General features: G+C 30.1%; 1 long non-coding RNA gene and 1 pseudogene across 1 annotated transcript; one reads left to right on the forward strand and one right to left on the reverse strand.

Annotated features, from left to right (window-relative positions):
* Positions 1-1,101: 1,101 nt before the first annotated feature.
* LOC148937651 (uncharacterized) lies at positions 1,102-8,656 on the reverse strand. The gene is made up of 3 exons (XR_016138103.1): positions 8,452-8,656; positions 1,398-1,486; positions 1,102-1,273 (listed from the first exon to the last, which is right to left on the reverse strand). It is a non-coding gene; the product is annotated as an uncharacterized LOC148937651 (long non-coding RNA).
* LOC148937652 (uncharacterized) lies at positions 3,445-7,727 on the forward strand (annotated as a pseudogene).
* Positions 8,657-10,144: the final 1,488 nt, after the last annotated feature.

Consider the following 10,144-nt stretch of genomic DNA (forward strand, 5'->3'; position numbering starts at 1 on the left):
GAATCGATAATATATAACAATAGTGATCATTTATTATTCTACTGACATAACAATTACTTTAATATCAAAAGTTATTTATTATAACGTCCAATGCAAAATATAACATTGGATGCAATCGCAAATGACGAATGCTAATATTATTTAACACATCCATTAATATACATATTAAATACAATTGACAGTATTTAATATAACTATATATAAAATCAATAGAAAGTTATAAAGTAAGACATATATTTGCAAAAATTTTAATTATATAATATGGCATGAATGATAGACAAAATCTTTATAAAGATAATTAAAAATATGTACATGATATATCAAATATATGAAAAAATATTTTATGATCAGGCTGTTTGTGGGCTTCATTTTTTTATACATTAATTAAATATATTATATGCGAAATTAGAAAATCAGTCCATATGATATCATAATTATTTGTATTGAACGTATTTTCTGGGCAATAAGTTCTAACACATATGTCAGAAATTTTGACAACTGATAGTAACGCCAGCACGTGTTTCAAGAAAAGACAGCGGCACATTCTGTGGGTGGGAAACGCCCGTAACTAATGGGGAACGCTTCGCACGTGCTGTGACGTCTACAATTTATCAAAACTTGTTCAGAGTTATTTTACGAGTTAGGTGGCACGATACGCTTCATACGTGGCTGTACGGGAGCCAAAACGACCGCACGTGCATTTGGATCAAGATAACCAATGATTTTGACGAATTATGCGAGTGCACGTTGCGATTCTGTTCGCGTAACAAATGGTTTACAAATTATTTCGATAGCAATAAATTTATCTATCTAGCTGTTATATTAAACAATTTATACCATTTCATCATGCAGTATGTAAGCCACTATCATCTGTGTTATATACCAGCTATGACATATTCAATAATAATTGTTGATTCTTAATATCCAAATAAGAATTGCGAAACTTAAAAAAAGTTATAGAAATTAATACTCATTTTACTCCTTATTTAATTATTTATTATTTATACAAAAATACATTTTGTATTCTATTAAGGACGAAATTGGAGATAAAATATGCATTTTATTTTATGTCATTTATTTTCATTAAACTCAGTGATTGAATAAAAACTAGAAAGTTCAACGAGAAAAGTTTTTATTATATACATTGCGAATTTACATTTCTCTTTGCCATTTCAGTCTTATATATGCCATTTAAATGTTGCACGTTAATTTATTCTCCATTCTACATTTACTACTTTTCTTTTCCAAAATTTATACATGAATAATGGTATAACTGTACTAAATAAAACTAAATAAACGGTACTAAATAATGCATTATTTCGCTTTTAAATTAGAACGAAGCATAACGTACATAAATTCATACAGATGCATATTATTTGTATTTTTTCTACAGATACCTTTCAGTTTCCTTTATTGTACTCTTATCCATGTTTTCCGTTTTATCTTTTCTGCGTTTCTCTAGCTGTAGTATCTGGATTTTCATTACCTGTGGAGGGAGGATCCAAGATGAAATATATGACGTACTTCTCACTAATCCTTCACGCGAAGTAGCGTGGAGAAGGATCGTTTATCTACGAATGCATACTCGTTCTATTGGCCAACAAAGCAAAAATAAAATATATTTTGCAAAGGCGTGATAAATTTTGGATCCTGTTTATTTTAATAATATTAAAACAAATAAATTTTTGTATAAAATTTCCATACGATGTAAATTAAGAAATAATATAAATAATGTATAATGTCATCTAAGTAATTGCTAAATGCCATGATAATAGAAATATTTAATTTCATTCAATTATAATTAAATATTCAATTTATAAAAAGACAACTTATTTAAACTATTTGGAAAATTTTTCTTTCATACATATTTTATTTAACAACTTTTTTCGTCGCTTCAACAAAATTATATCTCATAATTACATGACATTTATTATTAATTTTACAATAAAAACATATATTATATTATTCTTGTTTGTTCAAGAAATATATTCCTAAAAATTTTATAAAAAAAGTTGTTTGTAATGTTCAATATAATATAATCATATAATTTATTGATGAGACAACCCATTCATTTGTGTTATTAAAATATTTTTACTAATTACTTGTTTTATATCAAATTTGCAAGAGTGTTCTATTTCGAACACTGATGCTAACGCATGAGGTTATACATATGTCTTTGACATAATATATGAAAATGGAATATGAAAATTAGTTTCGTTATTAGATTGGTTCACCGTTTCTCAAGGTGTTCTCTTGCATCAAAGCAACTGAGTTGGAGAGATACACTTTTCAGTGAGGAAATACTATGTACGATTTAGTGCATGATTAGAGTTACGTGACGTCGAGATTTATTCATTTTATTTACTAAATATGCCTGCATAAATATTCCATTAAAACAATTTAATTTAATAATAATTACGTACAATTAAAAAGTTAAGGAAAGTTCTTAATTTTATTGCAAATTTTATTTTATATTAATCATAGATATTAATATAAATATGAAAATAACTTAATTTCTATATTTTTTTATAAAGAAATGATTTTAACAAAGATATTAAAAATATTTAACATAATTTTAATATCTCAGATAGTTTTGAAATATTTAAAAAAGTTAATATAATTTTTAGATGTTAAATTGAAATTAAAAACTTTTTAAATAAATAATTTATATAGTTAAATTTGATAACTAATACATTCGTCTACAATATTTTTTATATCTTTTCAATAAAATACCTGCTGCTTTTATATGTTACCATTAAATTTTCAAAACGGTTCTCTTTTCAAAAGAAGACGAAACGTTTTGTTTTTTTGTGTGCCACGAGCTTCTATTGTTGCATAATTTATGCTCACGAATGAAATATGTTTTTCATATATATATATATATATATATATATATATATATATATATGAGACAATAAAAGGAAGGTTGGCTCGCTGCACCCAGTCAAGCTCAACATAAATGAGTGGGCGTGAATTAGCAAACACTTTTCACACTTCTAGCATAGAAAATAAACTTTTGTAAACACCACACCACCAAGCACTAAACAGCACACGAAATTTATCATTTAACTTTTATTAATGATTTATAGTCTGCATTAAATATTTTTTACAATGTATGTGCATATAGCAGTAAACAGTTTTAATTTATCATAAAAAAACAGAAAATTAATTATAAATTTTCAAGAAAAAGTTTTTATTTATTTATTTAATCTTATATAAATCAATTATTTTTTTATATAATTTTGTAACTTTTGTTGTAACTAAATCGTTTATTCTTTTTCGATCGTTATTTCTTTTCTATAACTAATATTAAAGTATATTATATATTGTATATATGGTATAGTGTATTATCAGTTACAGTTTGATACGTAACAATGTATCAAATATTTCCAATTATAGTTTACATTAATATTATATATATTTTATAAAAATAAATATCAAATGGTTTCTGTTTCATTGCATGAATGCTCATCTATTGTTCTTGAATTGTAAAGCTGAATTTAAAGTTGAAAGAAAAATTTCTGAAATTCATGATATGTATATACATCAGAATATTAAAAACCTCTTCTCTAATTTTCACCTCCCATATAACTGCAATACCGCGTATCTGAAATTCGGGAAATTATCTCTCATCGCGTTGATCGAAACAGGTGGCAAGGTGATAAATTCCTCCAATATTTAATCGCTTGATACTGATCGTTGCAAGCAATTTGACATATGATTTAAATATGATATATGACTTGAAATTACATAAACAGCTTTGACTTCCCGACAATTCCAAGGATTCTTTATAAGAGAGGACAGGAGAGAAGACACAGAGCACTGTTGCGCTGTGTCGACTTATAAATGCGAACATCGAGCCGGCAAATAAGCGTAAAGTGTCCACTTCCCCGTTAGCAGATCAACGTGGATGTACCCGGTTTATGCATCCATAAAGCTTCACTCGCCCTTATCGCCGTCCGCGTCGTTGGCGCTACGGATGGCGGCGGAGGGTGACGGTCACGGTGGGGACGCAATGTATCCTCTGGTCATCGGCATGCGGCGTGTGGTTCCGTGAACACGGAGAGGATTAACTACGGTACCACTATACGCGGAAAGGGGTTAAGAAGGGTTGCATGGGTGAGCGGTGGACGCGCGCGATAGAGTGATGGGAACATAACGCTACCGGTTTGATGGAGCTGCCGTTGCTGCGACCGCGTTGAAACTGAAAGATACGACCGGTCTCCCCGCGTCCGGCAGCGAAGGAGAGCACAGAAAGGAATAGATCAGCAGAGGCAGCCGTATAGAGGGAATGCAGTTGTGTAGCGGAGAATTGAGCCGCGTGGGACAAGAGTGCTGTTCGCTGTTGTTCTCCTGTCCACGCTCGTGCACCGAAACTCTAGCCATCATAGACCCCGCATTGGATCCTGTACGCTATCTCTTCTTCTCACCCGGGTTATCCCTCCTTGTCTCATGCGCTTTCCTCTTTCTCGCTTCTCCTCCCTCTCATTCTCTCTGCCTCTCTCCCTCTCATTCTCTTTTCCTCTTTCTCTCATCCATCCTGATGGCATTCCACTTTCCTCTGACACTGGCCCACCCACTGTTTCCATCTCTTTCTTCCTCATCGTCGTTGGCCTCGCCGCTCTTGGTCTAATTCTCTTTCTCTGATGTGCGAGGTCGTTCACTGGAGCACTTCAATTTGCATTACGCTCGACCGCGCATAGCCGAAGGATCAATTAAATTTCTATTAAGCGAAGCAGCCTTTTCCGTCCACCGTCCTAACCAGGCTTAGCACACCGCAGGCGCACGCGCCATTTATTGAGGAAATTATTTGCATTGTTTTATGTCGTATTTGTAAATTATTTTTTATATTATTTTATATTATTATTTTTATCTATTTATCAATAAATTTATAGTATTTTAATAAAGATAACAAATTAAATAAATGTAAGTAAAATAGAAAAACTTAAAATTATATATAATTTAAAACATAAATAAAATTGGAAACGTTACTTAAATATACTTAAATATGTATCATAAAGAAAATTTATATAGCATTAAAATAGTATTTAAACAAAAATATTTTATAATATATATAATATTTTTCAATGCAATAAATAAAAACTATTGTTGCTAAAGCTGACTTACTTATAGAAATATAAATACTTTAACAGTCGGTGAAGAGACAGAATAGAAACAAATGAAAGTTATGTAACAAATCGATCTCTGAAAAAGTCTTTTCTTTAGTATTAAAGTACTTCTTTATTTGATAAAAACTGATCTTATTACTCGGATTTCAGATACTCAGACTCCGAAACCATCTTCTTCCTTGTTGAGCTACGAAATAGTCTTTTTTAGAACGACGGAGCTTACTTTGGACACTCATCTTCGTGTCGGTGGCATGGCTATATCGCTTTTTATGAATGACACCATATGGTGCCGGTTTTTCCAGAATATGGATGATAGTAAGAAATACGATAACTTATGTACATACAGTAGTTACAGTAAACTCAAATATATCAAAAATTTTGCAATATACTATTTACATAACACTAGCGTTATTAAAAAGCATAATTTATCATTTCGTAATCATACAACAACTTTATTTGATATTGCTTGTTTTATTATTAATAAAATATAAAAAAATTCGAATTTTCAATCGAGATTGGATTTTATTATTGGACAAAAAAGCGATTTGGATCATGCTTCTATTTTATAGAATTGATTTAATCTGTGAAGCTACTAATTCCGTTGCGGGAAGACACTTTTTTCCGAATCGTTCTTGAAATCGCTTTTTCCACTCTTTGCTCGGCTTACTACAGAATCCTTACACTCGCGGGCGGCGTCGGCAGTATATCCGTTTTTATCACCAACGCCATAACGGTTGCATCATTCTCTTTCTCTTCTCACTACGATCGGCGACTGAGACAGGCAAGCTTGGTCACCAAAAGGGATCGCAAAAAGGTTATTTGCTGGCCTGATCCGTCATGAGGCCGGACGGGTGACGAGGGTTTTTACGTTTTCATGTCTATGAGACGAGGATATGCTCGACCTCCTTGCCCTGCATCACCGTTTGTGAGATAATCCTTGATTATCGTGATCGAATTGCCATCGTACTGATAAAAATATGCGATGTGGATACACTTCGCACCCAATCAGCTTTACTTCTTTCATGATAAACAGCAAAATATCATGAGTGATACATCTCTAGTTTCTTCTTATAATATTTCCTAGAATGCCAAAGGAAAGTAAGAAGATTGGCCAAACATCCTTTGGGAATTTTTTGATTATTTATGATTTTGCCAATCATAAGGTGTTTTTCTGCTGTCCTCGATAAAAGAAAGAATAATAATTTATATAACTTTTTAATACATATGTTTTAAGTAAAATTACTAAAAAAACAACATTCATCATCAACAACAAATCATCTTTTTGTAATTTTATTATTATTTTTCTTAACGTAACTAAAGAGATATTATCTTTTACATTAAAATTTTTATAACGTAAAATTTTAATATCACGAGAGTTATTAAGGCAGATACCTAATGAAGTAAAATGAGTTCTATTATGTTAAGATAATTTCTCAAAGTGTAAAAGAGAACGGTCCGGAAGCCTAAAAGGCTATTCCTGCACATGAACATTATCAGAGGATTAAAGCGAGATTCCCCACATATATTGTATAATCCGATATATTTATTTCCAATATATATTAATTTCATTTTTCATTGCATAATATAAATTTTTATAGCATGGATTATAGCACGGATATGTGTACACATTTAACATATATAATTATTTTTTATTTCTACAATTTTTGTAGAAAAAATCACATAAAATTCTTTATAATATATTAATTATACTTATATTATTTGAAAAAAATATTTAAAAAATCTTTATTTGTATTTATTTAAATCCTTATTAAAGTTTGTGTAAGAATGCAATAAATAAAATATTATATAATGTGTCTATATATATAATATGTTTATTTATCTAACATTATATTTTTCCGTCTTTAAACAATGAAAGTAAATAAATTTTATAGTTTTCACAAGATAAAAATAGAAAATAGAAAGTAAAACAATATTAATTTAAAGTCACATTCCTGTTCAATTTTGCGCGCCATGCAGATTAACAAGTTCAATTCAATGAATCGTTATATACGCCGGAACCTAATTGACTCTGATCCTGTCAAACAAGCGTGTGCCGTGTTGCCTCGCACGCAACAATTACCGGCGTGTATCCCGCTTGAATAGCGTCATTCGACGAGATCAGGTAAGCCATGGTTGCAGATGTTGCAGGAAATGTTTCGTATGTAATACGATTATTTTGTAACATTATACAGCATAAACAATATAACATACACGTTGTGTGTTTATTAATATCATAACATATACGTTTATATGTGTGTATTTATATTTATTTATTCCAATTTTTAAGCATTTAATTTTTCAAGCATTCAAGCATATTAATTTTTATTAATCCTTTTTTATTAATCCTTTATGCTGCCAATATCCTCCATTGTACTCTAATCTAAATATAATCCAGCTCAGCAAATTTTAAGTTCACAATGAAGTTATCATTCGGTCATTGTACACACATATCGTGTAATTAAAATGTATGATAAATGAAATTGGAAAAGAATATTATATTTTCATAAAAAAGAAACGTATATATGTTAAATGAAAAGTATATGCTATCAAATATTTGAAGCCATAATATAACGTAGTTGTCAAAAGAATATCTTTACATTGACATATATTGATAAGTTAAAATGAAATAATAAATAATTCAATTAAAAAAGTAATACTAGATTTAAATTAAATTTAAAATTCTTTTTCAATTAGAGTTAATTTTACATTTAAAACAATTTTATTGATACATTCTTTTAAATTTGTGCACACAATATCACATTTCTTGTAAAAGATTTAATAAAGAAGAAAGTACAAAAGTATTTCGATTTTTTGTTACATAATTTTCTGACATTTCTATTTTTATTTAAATTATTTGTAATTTAGACTGACCTTTTTTGTTAATTATTAATTTTTGTTTTTATTATTATTATCTTTTTATTCTATCAACGTAAAATTGTCAAACTCTTAAAACAATGAATTTATAATTGCTATTTTTCCGTATAATCTCATATAAATATTTATATGTATTAAACGTTCAAAATTTAGCGTAGCTTCATATATTAAAACATTCATAATATCAAATATATATATATATATATAGGCCAATCAAATATATATATATATATATAGATATATATTTGATATATAGGACAGAGTTAAAAATGCACGATGTCGGTGCTCCCTTAATCACACAACTTCGTAGTAATCGATCTTTGATTCAAAATCTTTTCTCGCTGCGAAACGTGCACCGTCATACGGACAAATTCTTCCGTTCTCCATCCTCCCTTCGGTTCCTTTCGCGCCCGTTTCCTCACCAGTCGTTTTTCTCTCTCGCGCTCACCTTTTCCGTTTCTTTCTTCTCTCCGCGCGCGTTCCAGCCACCCGACAGATAAAACTTCATCCTTCGCTCCGTTTCTCACACCGTCACCCATACCATGCCATTTATATACGATTTTTCTCGTAATCGCGAACATCCATTTACGACGGGCTCCTTCAATTTCTCGTTACCCCAACCCGCGGGCCCACCCGTGCACCCTACACTCCCGTCGTGCTCCCTTCTTCGGCTTACGCCCCCTCCACTGAAGCCAGACGTCCTTTGCTATTGATTTACGACGGCTATTTGCAAGATCACGCCAGGCGCGTTAAAACTTTCTACAACTGCGCCACGCCTTGTGTCGTATTGCTTCTCCTGGCGATTACGCCGAGTCATTCTGAAATGTTTCTGAAAGTTCCGCCGGGGATCGGACGCTGGCCAGGCGCGGGCGAGGAAGCCGCCGCAAAACGCCCGAGGCTGTTGCTGAAAACGTGCCATGCCATAATAATTCGTTCTGCTTTCACGCTACTTTCCTATTAGACACCGTGGTGTATGAATTCGCAAGCCCTATTGAGTTTGAAAACAATATAGTTTTTTGAAATCTTTCAAGCGTAATGCGCGATAGAAACACTTCCTCCGTATTTTGCATAAAAATGTACATGTACATAATGTCTACATAATATTAGAAATGTAATAAGTATTGTTATTATTGATGTATTTTAATTTATTAAAACAGGAAGTAATACATATATTAATAGTTCAAAATAAAAATATTTGATAATATTTAAAGAAGAGTAACAGAAAATCCAAATGTCGAAAATCCAATCAAATCGATTTGAGAAATAAAAAAATTCTTCTGTGACTTTTTTTATGTCTCATGCAAAAATCGGAAAGTGTATATTTCTCTGTGTGAGTATATTTGTCCTCGGTATCTATCTAACAGTCAATCGGTCAAAACAATCTCTACGTTAAAACATCTGTATCAGATCGAGTTGTGCTGCCAACAATTGGAGATGGTTATCATTTCCGTTTTCAAATTGGAATCGTGTCAACCTTTCAAAAATTCAAACAATCCAGTATCGATTCAATAACAATCAAAATTTGTAAAAATGCTTAAGATAATCCAAAAATATTTTTTATTTGTTCAATAGAAAACGCAATTATTATAATATATAATAAAGTAAAATATTCTTTATCTAATTGCAATTTAAATACATGATATAATATGAATTGTTTTAAGATATACAAAAAGTTTAATTATTCACAGTTAAATTTAAATAAGTATACCTCAAAAAAGAGTTAAAATTTTTTAAGAACAGTTTTAATTGCGTGATAAAAAAATAATACATGAATATAAATATTACACTGTAATTGTCACTAATTATATAATATTTTCTAAAAAAAATTATATATTTTTATGTTATTATGTTAAATTAAATATTTATTTATTAAGAACATTTAAATTAAAATGTTTTAAGAATATATGGGAAGAAATGAGATAAAACATTTTACTATAATTATTATAATTTTCCCTATTATTACACAATTATATATAATTTATATATATATATATAATAATTAATTCAATTTGTATAACGTTATAATGTTAATTAATAGGAAATACATATGAAAAAGCGTTTAATATGTGTGGCCTAATTTTAATTCTCGAATTATCGGTATGCAATGTTTATACATGCATATATGTAACTTATGCATATAA

Source organism: Pogonomyrmex barbatus, unplaced genomic scaffold (genome assembly GCF_055798465.1).
Source record: "Pogonomyrmex barbatus isolate J1 unplaced genomic scaffold, ASM5579846v1 scaffold12, whole genome shotgun sequence".
In the NCBI taxonomy this organism is placed as follows: domain Eukaryota; kingdom Metazoa; phylum Arthropoda; class Insecta; order Hymenoptera; family Formicidae; genus Pogonomyrmex; species Pogonomyrmex barbatus.